General features: G+C 45.5%; 1 protein-coding gene across 14 annotated transcripts in view; it reads right to left on the minus strand.

Moving 5' to 3' along the window:
* SLC37A3 (solute carrier family 37 member 3) overlaps window positions 1–15,626 on the minus strand; it is a 77,512-nt gene extending 61,886 nt beyond the window's left edge. For 8 of the 14 annotated variants that reach the window (XM_055284247.1, XM_055284249.1, XM_055284248.1 and 5 more), the window contains exon 1: window positions 15,493–15,607. The gene's annotated coding sequence lies outside the window, so the exon portion shown is untranslated. Of the gene's footprint in view, window positions 1–15,492 lie in introns of all 14 variants that reach the window. The other 6 variants (XM_055284244.2, XM_055284238.2, XM_055284237.2 and 3 more) reach the window with 3 other exon arrangements.
* Window positions 15,627–19,970: the final 4,344 nt, after the last annotated feature.

Raw genomic sequence — 19,970 nt, forward strand, 5'->3', positions numbered from 1 at the left:
AAAAACCAAACACCGCATGTTCTTACTCATAGGTGGGAATTGAACAATGAGAACTCATGGACACGGGAAGGGGAACATCACACTCCGGGGACTGTTGTGGGGTTGGGGGAGAGGGGAGGGACAGCATTAGGACATATACCTAATGCTAAATGACGAGTTAACGGGTGCAGGAAATCAACATGGCACATGGATACATATGTAACAAACCTGCACATTGTGTACATGTACCCTAAAACCTAAAGTATAATAATAATAAAAATAAATAAATAAATAAATAAACGGGCCGGGCACGGTGACTCAAGCCTGTAATCCCAGCACTTTGGGAGGCCGAGGCGGGCGGATCACGAGGTCAGGAAATCGAGACCATCCCGGCTAACACGGTGAAACCCCGTCTCTACTAAAAATACAAAAAAATTAGCCGGGTGTGGTGGCGGGCGCCTGTAGTCCCAGCTACTCGGAGAGGCTGAGGCAGGAGAATGGCATGAACCCAGGAGGTGGAGCTTGCAGTGAGCCGAGATCGCACCACTGCACTCCAGCCTGGGGGACAGAGAATGACTCCGTCTCAAAAAAAAAAAAAAAAGAATTTCCAGGGATCTATTCCTTAAAAAATACAGATGCGTTTAGGCCTATAAACAAAAGTATTTTTCACAAAGTGTTGGAGGAGATTTTTAATATTAAAAGAAAGAAGGAGCTGGGCACAATGGCTCACATCTGTAGTACCCCAGCTATTGGAGAGGCTGAGACATGAAGATCCCTTGAGTCCAGGAGTTCGAGGTTACAGTGAGCTATGATCACACCACTGCAGTCGACCCTGGGCAACAAAGTGAGACCCCTGACTCTAAGCAAAACAAAACAAAATGATTAAATACAACGTTCTAAATGATCTTCTATTGCCTTGAGGTGAAGTCCCACTGCAAGGCTCTGGGCAAGCTGCCTAACCCCTGTCTGCCCCCCAGTATCCCCCCAAAATGAAAAAATTTGTGTCAAAGAAACAGAGAAAGAGGTCGGGCCACCCCTTGCCATCTCCTTCCACTACTTTCGGCAGCTTTTTTTTTTTTTGAGACAGGGTCTCACTCTGTCGCCCAGGCTGGAGTACAGTGGCAGGATCTCAACTCACTGCAACCTCTGCTTCCCAGGCTCAAGCGATTCTCCAGCTTCAGCCTCCCAAGTAGCTGGGACTATAAGCATAAGCCACCATGCCTGGCTAATGTTTGTATTTTTTGTAAAAACATGGTTTCATCATGTTGCCCAGGCTGGTCTCAAACTCCTGAGCTCAAAGTGATCTGCCCACCTAGGCCTCCAAAAGTGCTGGGATTACAGGCATAAGCCACTGTGCCCGGCCACAGTGCCTTTTCATTTCACTGTACTCTCTAAAAACTGCACCCATGCTCTGATATCCAAGAACAATTAAGCATAAAGTAAGCGGCTAAACTTAATGTCTCCAGTTATGAGTCTGCAGAACCAATCTAAATATATAATAGGGGAATAATTAAATAAATTATGGTATGTCTGAATGGCTGAATCATTTATAATCATTTGCCATGAAGACTTTTTAATGACGTGAGAAAATGTCAAGTGAAAAAAAGTGGGAGCCAGTTAAATCTAATTAACTCAACTGTGTTTACATAATACTTACAAATAAATAGGGAATATAGTAGTTCTCTCTGGGTAGTGAAATGATGGATAATTTTAATTTTCTTCTATATACTTTCTTAAAAAGCCTATAATAAACATCTATATAATTTTTATAATGGAAGGGAAACACCCACAGCATTAGAAAAGTACTATATTTTAGGCCGGGCATGTTGGCTTATGCCTGTAATCCCCACACTTTGGTAGGCCAAGGTGGGAGGAACACTTAAGCCCAAGAGTTTGAGAACAGCCTGGGCAACATAGTGAGACTCCATCTCTACAAAAACTTAAAAAAAAAAAAAAAATAGCCAAGCGTGGTGGCTCATGTCTGTGGTCCCAGCTACTCAGGTGGCTAAGGCAGGAGGATCGCTTGAGCCCAGGGGTTCAAGGAGGCAGGGAACTATGATCGCACCATTGCACTCCAGCCTGTACCACAGGGTGAGACCTTGCCTTCCCCCTGCCGCACCAAAAAAAGTAATGTAATTTATCCTCATATTCAAGGGAAAAAATCCACAAAATGGCTTGTATGATAAATCTACAACAGTAGTCAAGGTAGGGAACACATTCAAGAGCACCCAATACTCAAGAAAGAATCACAGGGCTTGGCTCTCAGATCTATGTTCACTGGAACTTTTACACTACTTATTTTCACTAGCCACAGCTCAATAGATACACCCAAACCTTAGAGGCTAAGAGACCTAGCAGAAAGGCCATTCTTGCAACTTGTAGATAAAAGAAACAAAGTTGAGGTGGTTACAATTATGTACACATGACAGTTGTTTTCCTTACTAGCTGTTAGCCCCAGGGACAAGTCATGCTCTATAAATCACAAGTGGTCATCCATAAAATGGCTTATTTCATTTGAGAGTTGTAAGGCTAAAAGTAACAATATATGTGACATATTCAGATAATTATATTAGCCACTGATCTGCCAAGGATTAATTCCAAATCAGTAGAATTTAGCTAATTTCATTTTAAAGTCATCCTTCTTGGAAAATGTTAATAAAATCACATGCAGAGTAGGACTATAAAATTTCACTCACAAAATGTAAATAAACTTCCTGTCTGTAATTCCAGGAAGTTACACAAACAAGAACTACTAGTGTTATGACTAAATTTACTTCCATCCTGAAAATTAAACATGAAACCCAAGTGGAAAAACTCAAAACTTTAATCATTCTCTATGAATCGTAGCTTTTTGAACTGGACACCTTCCCACCTCAAAACACTGTAGTATGTACTCCAGGAAAGGGCATGGGATATGAAATTCAATAACGTATCGTGTAAAATCATAACTCCAAAAATAAATGCTCCAACAGATTGAAATTACAGTACATTGGCAATAGAGCTGCATAACCTAGGGCTGTACAGTTACATTAACAGCTTTAAATAACTACCAAAATATTTGAGGCCATTTGGATTTAGTTTCTAAATAAACCACCTTTTCCTAAGCTACAATGATTGGGGAGAAAAGGCTTAATAAGCACATTGGAAAAATAGGCTTTATTTTATTCTTTTACTTATTTATTTTTTTCTGAGACAGTCTGGCTCTGTTGCCCAGGCTGGAATGCAGTGGCACGATCTTGGCTCACTGCAACCTCCGTCTCCCAGGTTCAAGAGATTCTCGTCTCAGCCTCTCGAGTAGCTGGGATTGCAGGTGCCTGCCACCATGCCTAGCTAATTTTTGTATTTTTAGTAGAGACGGGGTTTCACCATGTTGGCCAGGCTGGTCTCGAACTCCTAACCTCAGATGATCCACTCACCGTGGCCTCCCAATGTGCTGGGATCACAGGCGTAAGCCACCATGCCCGGCCTTATTTATTTATGTATTTATTTATTTAGACAAGGTTTCACTTTGTCACCCAGACTGGAGTGCAGTGGCACAACCTCAGCTCACTGCAGCCTTGACCTCTCAGGCTCAAGCAATCCTTTGGGAATACAGGCGCACATGCCACCACATCCAGCTTATTTTTTGTATTTATGTTAAGTCAGGGTTTTGCCATGTTGTCCAGGCTGGTCTTGAATTCCTGGCCTCGGGCAATCCTTCCGCCTCAGCCTTCCAAAGTGCTGAGACTACAGGCGTGAGCCACCTCGCCCAGGAAAATAGTTTTAAACATTCACCTGCTGTGTGCATGATGACATTTAAAATGAATACTATAACATTTGGTCCTATGCAATTACAATAATAATAATAATACCTTGCACATGTATCCTATCTATCGCAGCAGTGATTTCCAATCATCCATGAGCTCAGACCCTGGGGTGTACAGGAGTTTTTGTCAAGTCTGAGTCCATGAAGCACATCCTACTTTTTGAAGAATACTCTCATTACCACTCTAAATACACACTGAACAAATGTGTAACATTTTTCAAGTAGGTGTAAATGCTGTTATAATTAATAAAACCAAATTTCAAAACCAAATTTCATTTCAGTGTTTCTGAATTCACCGTAGCTTGTCATTTAGTATTTTCTCAATCGGTGAATTTTTATTTTTTAAAGCCTACAGCACCCGGTATTCCCAGGCAGTGTCCCACCCAAGCACTAACCAGGCCCCACCATACTTAGCTTCCAAAGTCAGACAAGGCAGGCCATGTTCAGGGTGGTATGCAGGCATGGTTGTAGACTCTATTAATAAATACTGAATACACAATTATCAACCAACAGTTGTCAGCAACAAGAATTTTAACATTACAGTATTTTTAATTGACAAATACAATTGTATATATTTGTCATGTAAAACATGTTTTAAAATATGTGCACATTGTGGAATGGCTCAGTCAAGCTAGTTAATATATCCATTACCTCACTTACTTATTTTTTGTGGTGAGAAAACTTAAAATCTACTCTTCTAGCAATTTTCAAAATAGAGTACATTGTTATTAACTATAGTCACTGGTAGGGCACAGCGGCTCACAGGCCTATAATATTAGCACTTTGGGAGGCCGAGGCAGGTGGACTGCTGGAGTTCAGGAGTCTGAGACCAGACTGGGCAACACAGCAAAACCCCATCTCTACAAAAAATACAAAAATATTAGCCAGGTCGGGTGTGGTGACTCACACCTGTAATCCCAGCACTCTGGCAGGCTGAGGCGGGTGGATCACTTAAGGTCAAGAGCTCGAGACCAACCTGACCAACGTGGCGAAACCCCATCTCTACTAAAAATACAAAAAATTAGCCAGGCGTGGTGACGCACAACTGTAATCCCAGCTACTCGGGAGGTTGAGGCACGAGAATCACTTGAACCTAGAAGGTGGAGGCTGCAATGAGCCGAAATCATGCCACTGCACTCCAGCCTGGGTAACAGACCGAGACGTATATATATATATGTTAGTCGGGTGAGATGGCACAAGCCTATAGTCCCAGCCACTCCAGAGGCTGAGATGGGAGGATCACCTGGGAGTTAAGAGGCTCAGTGAGCTGTGACTGCGCCATTGCACTCCGGCCTGGGTGACAAAACCTATAGTCACCATATTGTACAATAGATCTCTTCAACTTATTCCTCCTAACTGAAATTTTGTATCCTTTGGCCAACATCTCCCAAAACCCCCATTAGAATTATTTTAAAAGACAAAAAAAAAAAAAATCCTTGTTAAAAATAAGATTCTGGACAGGCGTGGTGGCTCATGCCTGAAATTCCAATAATTTGGGAGGTCGAGGTGGGAGGACTGCTTGAGCCCAGGAGTTTGAGACCAGCCTGGGAAACATGGCAAAACCCCATTTCCACGAAAAATACAAAAAGTAGCCAGGTGTGGTGGTGTGTGCCTGTAGTCCCAGCTACTTAGGAGGCTGAGATGGGAGAATCACTTGAGCCTGGGAGGTAGAGGCTGCAGTGAGCCGAGATTGCGCCACTGCATTCCAGCCTGCACGACAGAGTGAGACCCTGTACCAAAAAAAAAAAAGAAAAGAAAAAAGAAAGGATTCCTTTGCTTCCATTCTCTCCAGAAAAAAAAAACACTGGTAAGATTCTTGCCATCAAATAAAATCCAGAAAACCATTGGTCAGGCATGGTGGTTCACGTCTGGAATCCCAGCACTTTGGGAGGCCGAGGCAGGCGGATCACGAAGTCAGGAGTTCAAGACCAGCCTGGCCAACATGGCAAAACCCTGTTTCTACTAAAAATACAAAAATGAGTTGGGCGTAGTGGTGGGCGCTTGTAATCCCAGCTACTCAGGAGGCTGAGGCAGGAGAATCGCTTGAACCTGGGAGGCAGAGGGTGCAGTGCCAAGATCATGCCACTGCACTCCAGCCTGGGCAACAAGAGCAAGACTCCATCTTAAAAAAAAAAATCCAGAACCATTAAGCCACCTTCTACTTTCCAAAGCAAGTTCACAATCACTAACCTGTGATTTTTACAGTGAAGTTTTTCTTAGTCCTAGAAGACTACCCATTAAAAATGGTAATTTCCAGAATGGAACACAATAGTGAAACCACCTTTGCAAAACTGTAACTGAGGAAATTATGACAGTGAAAGAAATCAGAACTAACTGGCTCTATCTTGCTTCTAACCCTTAAGGAATGTCCTTGCTCATTCCTGGGCATAGCCTGAACTAACTTTAGGAAGGAATTCAGTTCATGGTTTGACTCTGAAACAAAATTGATAACAGACCCCCTTCTTGCCTGGGGTCCAGTCTGCCTTTGCAGGACTAACGAATTAGCTACAAGATTAGAAATTACAATTTAGGGGTCATGCAACCTCTGGGGTCTGAAACTCCCCAAATTGCTCCTAGGGATAACATCACTATTGTAAAACCTAAGATCAGTGCTTGAGATATTTTGCAGACCCTGTACTCGATAGATCAGCTGACACCACCCAGACTGGTAATCTGGCTCAACCAGCTCTGCCATCCCACCCAGGAACAGAAGACAGCAAGAAAAACTCACTTTGGCCCCCAATGACTCCATCTCCAACCTGACCAATCAGCACTCCCCACTTCCCAAGCCCCTACCCGCCAAATTATCTTTAAAAACTCTGATCCCCGAATGCTCAGGGAGACTGATTTGAGTAATAATAAAACTCCCACCTCCCGCACAGCCAGCTGTGTGTGAACTACTGTTTTGCCATTGCAGTTCCCCTGTCTTGATTAATTGGCTCTGTCTAGGCAGCAGGCAAGGTGAACCCATTGGGCGGTTACAATAGTGTGCAATCACTGCTAAGTAAAAGATGACTTCGCACTGCAGCAACACGTCCAGATGGAAGGCAATGCTGCCTTCTACAACGCTGCTTTGGGATATAAAATTTCCCCCAATTATTATTTCTAATTTCACTTTCTATAGTGGTATTTAGAGTCCTTTCCAACCCAAATACAAAGCTGTTTCAGAGGCCAAGGCAAGAGGATCATTTGAGGACAGTAGCTCAGTATCAGCCAGGGCAACAGACCCCGTCTCTACAAAAAATTTAAAATTTCGCCAGATGCGGTGGCATGCACTGTAGTCCTAACTACTACGGAGGCTGAGGCAGGAGGATCACTTGAGGCCAGGCCTTCAAGGCTATAGTGAGCTATGATGATGTCACTGCACTCCTGCCTAGGTGACAGAGGAAGATCCTGCCTCAAAAAAAAAAAAAACAACACAAAAAAACCCCAACTGTCTCGTATTAGGAACTCTCTGAAGAAAGTCTACTGCAGAGTAGGCAGGGGAGTGGTCAGCAGGAAAAGAGATGACATACATGAAGCTACCACACACCCACTCTGCCCTATTCATCTCATCTGCCCAGCCTTCCCACACACCCACCCCCAGCCCTTTTGACCATGCTCTCTGGAAACAGAGATACACGGTTAGCAAGCTCCGGATCCGTGCTCTCCGGAAACCTAGTTACATGGTTAGCAGGCACCATATCCTTACAAGACTCCGGGCGCTCCCGATACCTTCACTTCCCCTAAGGCCTTTCAAGAGGAGCAATCTTCTCTCCCCCAACCTATATGCCTCAAGGACACAAGGGGTCCATGTTCTCTTTGTTCCCCGAGGCTGTTTCTGGACTGCTGTCTTCCTGCCAAGACCCCAGCTTCTTTGAAACTCACACCTTGGGGCTCTATAGCCTGCGGTTCCCCATAGATGTCAGGGACTGATCTCCCCTGCACTCCCGTGCCATGGTCACCCAAGCTCCATCCCCACCGCCAGGTGGATAAGCTCCCTCCCGGGCCTCTCAGTTCCGGGCCTCTCAGTTCCGGTTCTCTTCACCACCACCCTTCTCCTCCATCCCCCAATAAAAACCCACACAAGGCTGAAGCCTGGTAGCCAGATTTCAAACCTCCTACTTCCTTTCCTTGCAGATCACTTACCTGAATATACCACACCTCAACAGTCATTTGACCTCAACAAGGCTCCCAATTCAGTAGCCTCATTTTTCCCTTATCCATCCCCCTCCTGTCCTCATTTCCTGCCTTACCAACTTAGAATCTACAGTGCCCTTCCTTGTCTCCGTCCTTCTTCCCTGCACCAAAGCAGCTGAGTTTTGCCACAGAAAAATCACTCAAGCAGGCTGATTTCACTTTTTAGATTCAAAACCACAAACCTCAAAGAGCATGCAACACTGCCCAGCAAGCCTACTACACTTCCCAGTAATTTTGCTTTCTCAACCCGTGACAGCGATTTCACACTTCTCTTTTTAAACTTCCAACATCGTTCTCTCCTCCTTCCTCTGGTATCATACCTTTATGTCAACAATTCCCAGATTCACGGCTCTAACTTAGACCCTCCAGGATCCAAATGACCAATTAATATCCCTCCAAAATCTGAAACAGAACTCTCAGGCCAGGCACAGTGGCTCACGCCTGTAATCCCAGCACTTTGGGAGGCCAAGGCAGGAAGATCACTTGAGATCAGGAGCTTGAGGCCATCCTGGCCAACATAGTGAAACTCCATCTCTACTAAAAATACAGAAATGAGCCATCGTGGCGGCATGCGCCTTGTAATCCCAGCTACTCAGGAGGCTGAGGCAGGAGAATCACTTGAATCCGGGAGGCAGAGGTTGCAGTGAGCCGAGATCAGACCACTGCACTCCAGTCTGGGTGACAGAGTGAGACTCCATTTCAAAAAAATAAACAGTAAGATAAAACACAACTCTTCATTTCTCCCTCCAAATCTATCCCTCCCCTGTGGAGTTCTAATTAGAGAAAAAGGAGTCAGGCTGTGGGATCACGGAAAACCAAAAAGAATAAGCAGATAAACTGTAAGTCTGCCTTTCTCACAATCTTCCTGCACCCAGTAATCAGCAGACACTCAGCTGATAGAAAAATACAAGTTAGCTCACTGCAACCTTATCGTTATCTGTACTGCACAAAGCCCTCTTCAGCACACAGCACCATCCTATAAAATCTCCAGCAAGCCTTTATCTCCTCGCAGTCAGCTCCTCTCTTGCTGACCTGCCTGTTGCTTCCTTGCAAACATACTCTCATACCTTCTCTAATAAATCTGCCCTTCTATACCTGTAACTGTCTTGGTAAATTCTTCTCACCGCCTACACCACCAGCCCAGATAGTCACTGATCACCTGCAACATTTTGGTGGCCTGTATGGGAAACTCTCCTTATGGAGAACTCTCTCCCCTCCGTTTCTCTTTCCCAACTTGGAACCCTCAGTGGACAGCATCTAAGCAGGAAGATAACTGAAGGTCCTGGCTGGAGCTAATACTCCAGTGACACTGAAAGGTGTCCACGTAACCTTCACCAGCCCAGATAGTCGCTAATCACCTGCGACATCCCTTGGTATTCCCCATCTCAGCAAAGGTACTGCCATTCCTTACAGTCAACCAAGGTAACTATGAGGTAGCCTTTACTTCTTTTCCCTTAACTTCTACATCCAACCCGTTATTAAATCCAGTCCTTTTCACCTCCAAAATATATCCCAAATCCCAACCTCCAGATGGATAAGCTCACTCTCCAGCCTCTTGGTTCTGGTCCTCTTCACCACCACCCTCTTCTCTCCATCCTCACTGCCACCGCCCTAAGATAAACCACCAGCAGCATCTCCCACCTGCCTACCTCAACAGCTTCTGCTTAAAACCCTTTACTGCTTTCCCAAGACTGAGATAAAAACACAGATTCTTTGCCACAGCCTTCAAAGCCTGTCTAACCTCTGCAGGTAAATAGGACACTTAGGGCTGGGGAGGGACAGGGCTGACAGATGGGTTTGTACAGATGGAGGAGGAGCCTGCCTGAGCCAATATCTAAACTGCAGAGGTTGGGTTTTGTTTTATTTTATTACTTTTCAACTGGTATTATATGCCTAAGGTATAAAACTCAAAAGATATGGCTGGGTGCAGTGGCTCACGCCTATAATCTCAGCACTTTGGGAGGCTGAGGTGGGCAGATTACCTGAGGTCAGGAGTTTGAGACCAGCCAGGCCAACATGGGGAAACTATGTCTCTACTAAAAATACAAAAATTATCCAGAAGCAGTGGCATGCGCCTGTAATCCCAGCTACTCAGGAGGCTGAAGCAGGAGAATCGCTTGAACCCAGGAGGTGGAGGTTGCAATGAGCTGAGATCGCGCCGCTGTACTCCAGCCTGGGTGACAGAGCAAGACTCCATCCCCCCCGCCAAAAAAAAACTCAAAGGATACAACTCCCTCCTGTGTCCTCAGTCCACCCTGATCTCCTAACCAGTTTCTTTCACATCTTCTTTCTTTCCTTCAGGGGCACAATCTGTGCCTCTGCACACTTACCAGGCAGAGCCCCCAAGATCACACATGCAAGCACACAGCACACACTATCTGTTGTGCATTTTCTTCACTTACCAGAGGCTGGAGGTCCATCCATATCAGCACCCGAAGAGCTGAACACGTGCGCCGTCCTCCCTGACATGAATGAATCTTTAGATATTTAACCAGTCCCCCACTGGGCAGCTGGGTGGTTCCCCATCCTTTGCCAGGCCGCCTGGTGAGGATCTAGCCTGTCTCCTTTCTACTGTGCCCACCTACCTCCCACCCTCACCACCACCATCTCCCCACACCAAATCACTCTCCTGTCCCTGAACCCATCAGGCCTCCTCTTGCTTCGGGCTTTGTGTTTGTTGTTCCACAAGAGAAGTGCTTTTGTCCTGCTTCTTGGCAAATGGCTTGCTCCTTCCTTTTCTTGGCTAGTCAATGAAATGTCACCCCCTAGAGGGAGCTCCCTGATCACACTATCTAAAATGGTCTCCCCTGGTTACTACCTCTCTCATCTCTTTTGCCATTTCCTTCTTTCAGAGCATCTCTCCCAATTATCTGGTTTAACTGTTTCCATGTCTACTGTTCATCTGTAAGCTCCATAAAAGCAGTGGCTCTCTCTGTCCTGAGTCCCACAGCTACATCCACAGGACCCAGCAGAGCACTGAGAATGATCAATAAAGATTTTTTGGGCCGGGCACGATGGCTCACACTTGTAACCTCAACACTTTGGGAGGCCAAGGCAGACAGATGGCTTGAGCCCACGAGTTTGGGACCAGCCTGAGCAATATGGTGAAACTCTGTCTCTACAAAAAAATACAAAAATTAGCAGGGCATGGTGGTGCACACCTATAGTCCCAGCTACTCGACAGACAGAGGCGGGAGGATCGCTCGAAGCCGGTAGGTGGAGACTGAAGTGAGCCAAGGTTGCACCATTGCACTCCTGTCTGGGCAACAGAGTGAGACCCCATATCAAAAAAAAAAGGTTTTTTTGAATCAATGAATTGGTTGACTGACGGCAGAACAATGAATGCTTACAAAGTACTGGGCACCATGCTAGGTACCTACCATGCATTACTGCATTTAGTTCTCTCAATGTTTTACAGATGAGAAAACAGATATTAGAAAGTAATTTCTAGGTCTGGTCCAGTGGCTCATGCCTATAATCCCAGTACTTTGGGAGGCCAAGGTGGGAGGATCACTTAAGCTCAGGAGTTTAAGACCGACCTTGGCAACATAGGGAGACCCCATCTCTACAAAAAATACAAAAATTAGCTAGTCGTGGTGGTGGACACCTGTGGCCCCATCTACTTGGGAGGCTGAGGTGGGAGGATCACTCGAGCCTGGGAGGCTGAGGCAGCAGTGAGCCATGACTGCACCACTGCACTCCCGCCTGGGCGACAGAGTGAGACTCCATCTCAAAAAAAAAAAAAAATTTTTTTTGGAGACAGGGTCTCGCTGTCACCCAGGCGGGAGTGCAGTGGCGCGATCTTGGCTCACTGCAACCTCTGCCTCCCAGGTTCAAGCAATTCTTCTGCCTCAGCCTCCTGAGTAGCTGGGACTACAGGCATACACCACCACATCCAGCTAATTTTTGTATTTTTAGTAGAGACAGGGTTTCACCATATTGGCAAGGCTGGTCTTAAACTCCTGACCTCGTGATCTGCCCGCCTCAGCCTCCCAAAGTGCTGGGATTACAGGTGTGAGCCACCGTGCCCAGCCCTCAAAAAATTTTTTAAAAAAGAAAGCAATCTCTCTCAAGCGATGGAGTGCACATTCCAACTCAGACCTAATTCTAGATCCTATGTTAAAGATTAAAATAGAAAATACTCCAAGCTGGGTAAAATACAGTAGTTAGAACTATCACACCCTTCATGCATTAAAAAAGAGCTATAAAGCCGGGCACGGTGGCTCACGCCTGTAATCTCAGCACTTTGGGAGGCCGAGGTGGGTGGATCACAAGGTCAGGAGTTCAAGACCAGCCTGGCCAAGATGGTGAAACCCCGTCTCTACTAAAAATATAAAAATTAGCCAGGCGTGGTGGCAGGTGCCTATAATCCCAGCTACTCGGGAGGCTGAGGCAGCGAATTGCTTGAATCTGGGAGGCAGAGGCTGCAGTGAGCTGAGATGGTGCTACTGCACTCCAGCCTGGGGTGACAGAGTGAGACTCTGTCTCAAATTTAAAAAAAAAAAAAAAAAAAAAAGAGCTATAAAAAAATAAAAATAGGCTGGGTGCGGTGGCTCACGCCTGTTAATCCCAGCACTTTGGGAGGCTGAGGCAGGTGGATCATTTGAGGTCAGGAGTTCTAGACCACCCTGGAGAATATGGAGAAACCCTGTCTCTACTAAAAACACAAAAATTGGCCAGGTGTGGTGGTGGGTGCCTGTAATCCCAGCTACTCGGGGGCTGAAACAGGAGAATTGCTTGAACCCAGGAGGCAGAGGTTGCAGTGAACCGAGATCCCCCTACTGCTCTCCAACCTGGGCAACAGAGCAAGACTCCATCTCAAATAATTAATAAATAAATAAATAAATAAAAGAACTAGCACACCTAAATTCAGAGGTATATACCAAGGAGGGGGAAAAAAACATCTTACTGGTAAGAGCAGTTCTCTTACACACTCAAAGGAGAGGGGCATTAGATGGGCAATTACTCACCTCCCAGACTTCAGTTTTTATGTCTGCACAGTAAAAAGATTATGTGTATTCAAAGTGTAAAGAAGAATGTGGGAAATTATTAAATGGATAGTTGAGTTCGCCATTTTTACAGTATTGTGTATGTTGCAGTTTAGCATCTCAATGCTCACACTCATACAACTATCTTTTTTTTTTTTTTTTTTTCAGAGATAGGGTCTTACTCTGTTACCCAGGCTGGAGTGCAGTGGCATGATCATAGTTCACTGCAGCCTCAATCTCCTACCTAGGTTTAAGCGATCCTCCTGCCTCAGCCTCCAAAGTTGCTGGGACTACAGGTGGGCACCATCACACCTGGCTAATTTTCTTAGTTTTTGTAGAGACAGGGTCTTGCTATGTTAACCAGTCTGGTCTTGAATTCCTGGCCTTAAGAGATAGATCCTCCTGCCTCAGCCTCCCAAAGCCCTAGGATTATGGGCATGAGCCACTGTACCCAGCCACAAGTATCTTTTTTATCCCACATTATCTCATATGAACCCATTTACTTGTACCTCATAAATCCTTTTTATTCATAATTCATCTGTCTTCCTGTAATTTTTCTCTCTTCTTAAATTATCTCATTACCACAGGCATAAAATACTTGGCATTTATCTGTAAATATCTCTCATTTTATTCCAGGGTTTCCAAAACCACATTCTTCCTCCCTGTTTTTGGACATGTTCCAAAGACAACTAGTTTTCAAGATAAAAATCTTTCCCTCTTCTACACAAAGGATTTATAATCAAGTTAATGGTCACTGCAGTGACATGACATTAACACTGATGAAGAGAGCACAAATCAGAACCTCAAACAATGAACAAGGCAATTGATCCTGACAGCTAGAAAGCAGCAAGACACTGTTGACTTAACTTTTATAAAAGTGTTGTTTCCGGGTCACCTTCTTAGGCAGAGACTGGAAATCAAAGACTAATAGAAGAATGGTATCATTCAAGAGACAAGCCAGGTATGGAATCTAAGACCCTCCACTTAAATAGCTTCTCTGAATCTCAATTTCTTTCTTTTTTTTTTTTTTTTTTTTTTGACAGAGTCTGAGGCCGGGCACAGTGGCTCACGCCTGTAATTCCAGCGCTTTGGGAGGCCGAGGCAGGCGGACCACGAGGTCAGGAGATCCAGACCATCATGGCCAATATGGTGAAACCTCATCTCTACTAAAAATACAAAAATTAGCCCGGCGCCGTGGTGGCGGGCGCCTGTAGTCCCAGCTACTTGGGAGGCTGAGGCAGGAGAATCACTTGAACCCGGGAGGCGGAGGTTGCAGTGAGCCGAGATGGTGCCACTGCACTCCAGCCTGGGCGACAAGAGCAAAAACTCAGTATCAAAAAAAAAAAGACAGAGTCTAGCTCTGTCGTCCAGGCTGGAGTGCAGTGGTGTGATCTCAGCTCACTGGTACCTCTGCCTCCCAGGTTCAAGCAATTCTCCTGCCTCAGCCTCCTGAGTAGGTGGGATTACAGGCATGCGCCACCACGCCCAGCTAATTTTTGTATTTTTAGTAGAGACGGGGTTTTACCATGTTGGCCAGGCTGGTCTTGAACTCGTGACCTCAAGGGATCCACAGGCCTCGGCCTCCCAAAGTGCTGGGATTACAGGCATGAGACACCGCGCCCAACCCGAAGCTCAATTTCCTCATGTATTAATTGAACGAGATAATTTATATGGAGTTCTTAGTATACAGCCTAGTATCCAAGAAACATCAAACTGAAAAGAAATCATTTAAGCACCAAAGCACTGAAGACATTCCCTTCAACAACTATTATATATATTTATGTATGTATAAATTTGTGTAAAGGTAGAAATAAACCGGTGGACAAAAAGATAACAACTGAATGATTTTGCTCACCCCAGGAACCACTCCTCCCTATAAACTTTTCATTAAGAGTTACCACGAGATAGCCTACCATCTTACATTTCAAGAAAACACTAAAAACTCCCGGGACACATTCCCATTATCTCCTGTCAAAACTGACAATAAACAGAACACACCCTGCGAAGAAGAATAAGGAGGGAATGACGAATAATTTGACTAAATTCCTTGATTGAGTTCATGCTAGTTACCAGAAAACAAAACCAGTCACTCCACTGAGACCACGCTTCTTCTCCGACCTCTATACATCCTTTCCAAAGAGCTTCCTTCCCCACCTACTTGAAAAGCATCCCCTCTCCCCTGGTCCGAACGACAAGCCCTTTTCTGATCAGGTCAGAATCTCCCAGACCCACGGCTGGAGGACAGGCGGGCGAGGAGCACAAAAGCCGCCGCCGCATGGATCGAGGCCGGGCCGCAGGGTCCCCCGGGGGTCCTTCTCCTCCCCATCCTCCCCATCGCAGCCTCCCCGTGACCGCCGGGACCCCAGGCCCGGGCCCAGGGAAGAGAAGGAGGGGGCGAGCGGCCAACCCTGCCTGGGCGCCCCACCCAAGGGGGGCCGCCACCTACATCTCCCCACAGCCCTCCCGACCCGGGAAGCCCCTGGGATTGGACCCGCCCCCGCCCCAGCAGGTCTTCGGCCCCACGCATCACGGCTCACGCACCCGAAATCCGCAGTAGTCGCCGCTCTCCAGCCCCGGCTCCGCTCGCCGGGTCAGCTTGGCTCCTCTGCCCGCCTCCCCCGCCGCCAGCTCACCTCTGGCGCTGCGGCTAGGGTTTCCGGACGCCCACGTGACCCTCCCGTCGCGGGGCACGCTGGGAGTTGTAGTCCCGCGGCGCGGCCTCACCTGCCGGCGCGGAGGAGGGCGAGGAGGGCGGAGGCGGGGATCCCAGAGAACTCTGCTGCTATGGACCTGGCCAGTAATGTTAGCTGAAAAAGACGAGAGGTAGAGAGAAGAAATGATATGGGGAGAACTGGTGCATACTTTTTTTTTTTTTTTTTTTTTTTTTTCAAAAAAGCGGTATTTGGTCTTTGTTTTTATAAAAAGTAACATGCTGCTAAGTGTGCTACTGACCGGCCTAAATTTTAGGTGTCTAATTAAATGCAGGCCGGGCACAGTGGGCTCACGCCTGTAATCCAACACTTTAGGGGGTGGAGAAGGGAGGATCACTTGAACCCAGTAGTTCAAGACCAGCCTTAGCAACGTAGCCAGACCCCATCTCTACAAAATATTTTAAAATTAGCCAGGAGTAGTGGCATGTGCCTGTGGTCTCTGCTACTGGGGTGATCGAGGTGCGAGGATCGCTTGAGCCCAAAAGTTTGAGGCTGGCAGCTGTGATCGCTCCACTGCACCAGCCTGGGCAACAGAACGAGACCCTGCCTTCAAAAAAAAAAAATCCGACACAAGTGGCTCACACCTGTAATCCTAACACTTTGGGAGGCCGAAGTAGGAGCATCATTTGAGAACAAGAGTTTGAGACCAACCTGGGCAAGATAGTGAGAAGCCCCCCCCCCACCACCACCACCACCACCACCGCCGCCGTTTCTTAAATAAAGGGAAAAAATACAGACACTTGCTCGAATTTTAAGGAAAAAAAAATTTTCTTAACCCAGAAAATCTCCACGACAACCATTACATACCTGTTCTCAAGATAAACAATCACTAGTCTTCAAATAACAGAACTTGACAACACCTTTTGTCAAACATAGTTCCTCCTTACTTAATAGCAGTAATTGGGGAGACCACTCATGTTGGCTTTATCTAGAAGCAAAACAAACTTCGCATAACTTTTTGTTGTTGTTGTTCGTTTTTCAAACTTCGCATATCTTTTTGTTTGTTTGTTTGTTTTTTGTTTTTGAGACAGAGTCTTGCTCTGTCACCCAGGCTGGAGTGCCGTGTGGCGTGATCTCAGCTCACTGCAAGCTCCGCCTCCCGGGTTCAAGGGATTCTCCTGCCTCAGCCTCCCGAATAGCTGGGACTACAGGCGCCCGCCACCGCGCCCGGCTAATTTTTTTGTATTTTTAGTAGAGACGGGATTTCACCGTGTTAGCCAGGATGGTCTCGATCTCCTGACCTCGTGATCTGCCCGCCTCGGCCTCCCAAAGTTCTGGGATTACAGGTGTGAGCCACCGCGCCTGGCCAAACTTTGCATATCTTTATAGCAGGAGGTAGTTTTACAAATTGGAGCAAGGCGCCCATGCCCATTAAGTTAGTCTCTTACCCTCCTGTAGGAACTGGGAGATACAGGCACTAACTCCACGTCTGCATTTCAAAAAGATGACCCCCAAGTCCTTGAGGATACATTTCTGAGTTGTGATACTGGCAAGAGGCTCATTTCCCCGTTATAAAGATTTGTATACATTTGAAAAGGACAGAGAAAGAAATTTTGAAGGAAAAGAGAGAAGGCTGAGAAGTCTATTTTCAGCAGAGGAATTAAGCCTGTTATTTTTCATTTTTATTTGCCCTTATACAGTGGCAGTTTTGTTTCTAGCCCTTATACAGTGGTAGTTTTGTCTCTAGGCATCGAAGGAAAAATATGATGTCAGGGTGAGCAAAAATAAATGAGCCAAATATGTTACTTTTATTTTTAAAAATATATTGTGAATCGTTTATTTTTCAGCCTAAAAAAGGAAGCAAATTCTGACACACACTACAACATAGATGAACCTTAAAAAACATTATGCTAAGTGAAATAAGACAGACATAAAAGGACCAGTACAGTACAATTCCACTTACATGAGGTAGCCAGAATAGTCAAATTCATAGAGTCAGAAAGTAGCATGGTGGTTGCCCATGGCTGGTGGGAAGGGGAAATGAGAAATTGTTGTTTAATGGCTATGGAGTTTCCCTTTGGGATGACAAAAAAGTCCTGGAGATGGATGGTGATGTTGGTTGCACAACAATGTATTTAATGCCATTGAATTGTACACTTAAAAATGGTTAAAATGGTAAATATATATACATAGAGTGAAATACATACTTTTTTGTGTTATATTTACATATGGGTGTATACATATATATGTGTGTGTGTATACTATCAAGTATATAACCTGTGTCACCACCACTCAGGGCTAGAATGCCTTCTTAGCCACATGGTGGTGTAGACCTGTAATCCCAGCTACTAGGGAGGTTGAGGCAGGAGGATCACTTCAGCCCCACCTTTGGAGGCTGCAGTGAGCTATGATCATACCACTGCGCTCCAGCCTGGGTGGCAGAGGGAGACCCAATCTCTTAAAAAAGAAAAAAAGGTGTATATATACACACACATTTATACATATGAATGCCTTCTTTCCTGTAGCCCAAGCTATGCTCTTTGTATTTATAGTGACCTTGGTGGAGAGGGTGGGGTGGTAGATAGAGGCAAGATCTCTCTCCCCTTGACTTCCAAAACCATCAGGATATTTAAATATTTGTAACATTTGTTTTCTACCTGTAGATGTTCTCCAAGTGCTCAGTGGGTCTGAGTCAGGTGACGTTTTTTTTTTTAAACAGTAACCACCCCGGGTGCAGTGGCTCACCCCTATAATCCCAGCACTTTGGAAGGCCGAGGCAGGTGGATCACCTGAGGTCAGGAGTTCCAGACCAGCCTGGCCAACATAGTGAAACCCCATCTCTACTAAAAACACAAAAATTAGCTGGACGTGGTGGCGGGTGCCTGTAATCCCAACTACTCGGAAGGCTGAGGCAGGAGAATCGCTTGAACCCGGGAGGTGGAGGTTGCAGTGAGCCAAGATCGCACCATTGCACTCCAGCCTGAGTGACAAAAGCTAAACCTTATCTCAAAAAAAAAAAAAAAAAGTAACCATTACCAGAAGAAAGACAACATTTGGACACTTAACTTCGTGACATTGACACCTAATAGGTTTTATTTCTGATCACACATTTGGGGCGAATCTTTACCTACACTGGATTTCCACATTGTGCTGGTGGTTCTCACTCTGCAGCAATATTTGGCAGAGTCTTTTGTTTTCTTGCAATACCTGCCAGTGTTGAGTTTATCTCACCCAGAAGAGAGTATCCTGAAAATGGATATGTAACTGGTATTTTGGGTAAGACAAATATTTTCAAGTTTATCTGAAGACATCGTAGAAGTAATGTCCTTGGACAGTGAATAAATCGCCCTGTATTTCAGTGCTTCTCAAACGTCGTGGACCCCAGCTTACAGTAAAAAAGACACTTCAGGCTGGGCACGGTGGCCCACGCCTGTTATCCCAGCACCTTGGGAGGCTGACGTGGGAGGATTGCTTGATCCCAGGAGTTCGAGACCAGTCTGGGTAACAAAGTGAGGCCCTGGCTCTACAGAAAAATGAAATAAATAGCTGGGCATGATGGTGCACACCTGTAGTCCCAGATATACAGGAGGCTGAGGCAGGAAGATTGCTTGAGCCCAGGAGGTTGAGGCTGCAGTGAGCCATGATGGTGCCACTGCACTTCAGCCTGGGAGACAGAGCAAGACCCTGTCTCAAAAAAAACATTTTTTTTACATCACCCTGTACAATATGCACGTGTACAACTGACCCAAACCTTTTGCAAAACAGTAGTCACTGTTACTACACAAGATACATTCTGAAGTTGTTTCCTAATCCCTTCTTGTGAAAATGCTGGTTGCAACCCACAAAGATTGATTTCGTGACTCATTTATAGGTCTCAGCCCACAGTTTGGAAACAGGACACCGATGTACATATTTTATCAAACAGGGTGTCTCTATTTCAGTTTTGCTTATTGTGTCTACAATGCCATTTAACTGCCTACATATCACATCCTATGTAGTGGAGAAAATCTGCTCCCTGTGATAGACACTGAGAGGCAGTTACTGTTCTAGACTCTGGGGGAAAAAATAGTAAGGAAAATTCACCTCAGCTTTATGCTTCTACTGCCAGCATCTGGGACTGATAAACTTGAGGTTTTCTGGATGTTAACCTTTGCTCTATGGTAGAATTTTTGAGGGAGTGAGGGAGACATTTTTTTTTCAGCTTTTTCTTCTCGTATACCTTCAAAGTTCTTTTAGTTTTGTTTTTGCTTCCTTCTCTTTGCATCATCTCCTTTCTCTGACTTCTCACAAAGAGATATTCAGATCTACAAAACAAAGACTTAAATTACTTACAATCTGGCCAGGCACGGTGGTTTCATGCCTTGTAAT

The sequence above is a fragment of the Symphalangus syndactylus genome, chromosome 6 (genome assembly GCF_028878055.3).
Source record: "Symphalangus syndactylus isolate Jambi chromosome 6, NHGRI_mSymSyn1-v2.1_pri, whole genome shotgun sequence".
Taxonomy (NCBI): domain Eukaryota; kingdom Metazoa; phylum Chordata; class Mammalia; order Primates; family Hylobatidae; genus Symphalangus; species Symphalangus syndactylus.